Source organism: Miniopterus natalensis, chromosome 14 (genome assembly GCF_054644295.1).
Source record: "Miniopterus natalensis isolate mMinNat1 chromosome 14, mMinNat1.hap1, whole genome shotgun sequence".
Classification (NCBI taxonomy): Eukaryota; Metazoa; Chordata; class Mammalia; order Chiroptera; family Miniopteridae; genus Miniopterus; species Miniopterus natalensis.
This window is the reverse complement of record NC_142094.1, coordinates 44,481,759-44,484,641: the sequence shown is the minus strand read 5'-3', so window position 1 is coordinate 44,484,641 and position 2,883 is coordinate 44,481,759. Positions and strand designations below refer to the sequence as shown.

At 47.8% G+C, this 2,883-nt stretch overlaps 1 pseudogene; it reads left to right on the top strand.

Moving 5' to 3' along the window:
- Positions 1–1,313: 1,313 nt before the first annotated feature.
- LOC107542530 (UDP-N-acetylglucosamine--dolichyl-phosphate N-acetylglucosaminephosphotransferase pseudogene) lies at positions 1,314–2,345 on the top strand (annotated as a pseudogene).
- Positions 2,346–2,883: the final 538 nt, after the last annotated feature.

The window sequence follows — 2,883 nt, the reverse complement described above, 5'->3', positions numbered from 1 at the left end:
TAAAATTTTTTTTAATCCTCACCTGAGGATATTTTTTCCATTGTTTTTTAAAGAGAGTGGAAAGGAGAGAGAGAGAGTGGGGGGGAGAAACATCGATGTGAGAGAGACACGTTGATTGGTTGCCTCTCGCACACGCACTGACCAGGGCTGGGGATTGAGCCTGTAACCGTGCCCTTGGCCGGAGTCGAACCCAGGACCCTTCAGTCCCAGGGCCGATGCTCTAACCACTGAGCCAAACCGGGTAGGGCTTGTGTTTTTAAAATACTACTTATAACTCAAATTCTGGGCAGATTCTGATTTGCCAGTTGTAGTGAAAATTCTTGACTACCTAGCATCCCCTTCTCCCTGTCAAAAATCCCAGTTTTGCTCTCCCTACCTCAAGACCTAGCCCCTATTTCGTTCTCCCTCATAGTATCTTTTACTTTTCCTGCATAGCACTTACCAAAATTGTAGTAAAATAATTATTTGTTTATTTAAATCCCATCTCCCCAAGCAGTCAGAAACCTCCAGGAGGGCAGAAACTCTTATCTCTGTTGCTCAGTGTAAGGCACAAGGTAGGAGCTCAGCACATATTTCTGAAGAGATGTAGGTGCTCCTAAGTCTTTTATGTACATCTCATCTCTCCGGTTGGGTTAGATATATCTGTCTAGACTAAACGTTTTCTGATTACCTCCTCGCATATTGCCTGTACTGGCACTCATCACAGTAAGTGCTGACCCTATGCTATTAGAGAAAGGGTGAAAAAGAGGAGAACTCTGAGCTCATTGGAAGGAACTAAGACCAAACACTTTCTGGCAGAAAGATTTTGGGGCAGCAGGAGGCTGTTTCTAGGCCCCAGGCCAGGGTGTTGAGCAATGCTTGTATTTCTCTGAGAGCTTCTGCCAAGAAGCAGAAAACTGATGAGTGACCTGTAAATGCTGCTCACATTCGGAGTGACTCAGAGTTTATGGTATCACGGGGGAAGGAGTGTTGATTAGAGGAGGACAGCCATGTGGGTGCTTGGGCAGGAAGTTTGGTGAGAGGCCATCCACGGGCACAGTGGATGGCCTCCCCTACCAAGCACTGCCCAAGCCCTCAGGCATTGTTAAGTTAGAGACCCCAAGCAAGCTGCTGAGGGCTCCTCATTGCTTCCTCAGGCTCCCCAACCCTCCTTTAGAAGGTTGTTTCATAGTTGGCATGGCTTGTTTTGCTCTTGAAAGTCAGGAAGCCAGATGTACTGTCCTTTTGCTTTCTTCATTTTTAAAAATTAAATTTTGGTTAAGGAGCAATACAGGAATACATTTATCTTCTAAAACATTAAATCTACCCCTCCACACCCCTTCCTGCTGGGTCACTGCCCGGAGTCCCAGGGAGTGGCCAGCTGTGCGGTTTTCCTGTCTTCTGCTGCACCCTTGCCCTTCCCTGAACTAATTTGTGGAGGAGCAGTGTAAAGACTCCCCCCGCCATGAATCTGTGGCCCTGATAGGTGTGCTTCCTGCCATCTGCTGCATGATTTTCCTGGGCTTTGGGGATGATGTCCTGAGTCTGCGCTGGTGCCGTAAGCTGCTGCTGCCCACAGCTGCCTCACTACCTCTCCTTATGGTCTGTTTCACCAATTCTGGCAACGTGACAGTTGTGGTACCCAAGCACTTACGTCCAAATCTTGGCCTACATTTGGGCTTGGGGATCCTGTACTATGTCTACATGGGTCGGTACCAAAGCCATCAATATCCTAGCAGGAATTAATGGCCTACAGGCTGGCCAGTCAGTAGTCATTCCTGCGTCCATTACCTTCAACCTGGTGAGCTGGAGGGTGATTGTCAGGATGATCATGCCTTTTCCCTCTACTTCAGGATACTCTATTTTTTTCACCACCGTGGGATTGCTCTACCCGTTAGAGGTGTTTGGGGGAGATACCTTCTGTTGCTTTGGGGGAGATTCCTCCTGTTGCTTTGCTGGCGTGCCCCTTGCTGTGGTGGCACCTTGGGATACTTCAGCGAGACCATGCTGCTCTTGTTCGTGCCCCAGGTGTTCAGCTTCTCTAGGCACTGCCTCAGCTCCTGCATATCACCCCCTGTCCTTGCCACTGCCGGCCCGGACTCAGTACCAACACAGGAAAGCTGGAGATGAGCTATGCCAAGTTCAAGACCAAGAGCTGCTCTTTCTTTTTTTCTAAAGGTAGCAGAGAGCCTCCAGCTAGTGACACTGTGCCTCAGTGGGAACGAGGACGGTGCCTTCACTGAGTGTAATTACATGTCCCTCATCAACTTCAAGTCTTTGGGCTCTGCATGAGAGAAACCTCACTGTTCCTGCTGCTGCTACAGACCCTGGGCAGTACCACCACCTTCTCTATTCGGCTTGTCTGACTCTTACGTCTGAGTCCTCTGATCATTGCCCTTTACTTCACAGCCTCTAGGGTTCCTGACTCAGGCCAGCCTCTTTCTAGACCAAGACTGCCTCTGGTCCCAGGCCTCCTTTCCCATGTGATTACTGACATACTGGGTGGGCCTTTCTTGCCCTCTATTTGGATTTCCCCTATGATTTTCTTAAACTTGCCACTCTCTTTATCCCATCTTTGCAGCCCCCTAAGGTGGGGTAGCTGTTATACAGTTTTCCACAACTCTGACTTTCAAGAAATATGTTGGGCCTGGGGATAGAACATATGGTGATAGGGACATAGGCTCGAAGATGACTTGATATTTGACTATAAATTAAGTGTTCTAATTAGTAAAAGCAGATGGGTTAAAGTACAGGGACGGGGTGAAAATAAAGTGTTGTCTTTTTCTTGTTAAAAAACACACACATTAAAACTAAAGGTCATACTCCCTTGGAACATTATTACCAATCTCAGTCTTTTACCCCTATCTTTAGAGATAACCTCTGAGAGGAGTTTGTCACGTACCT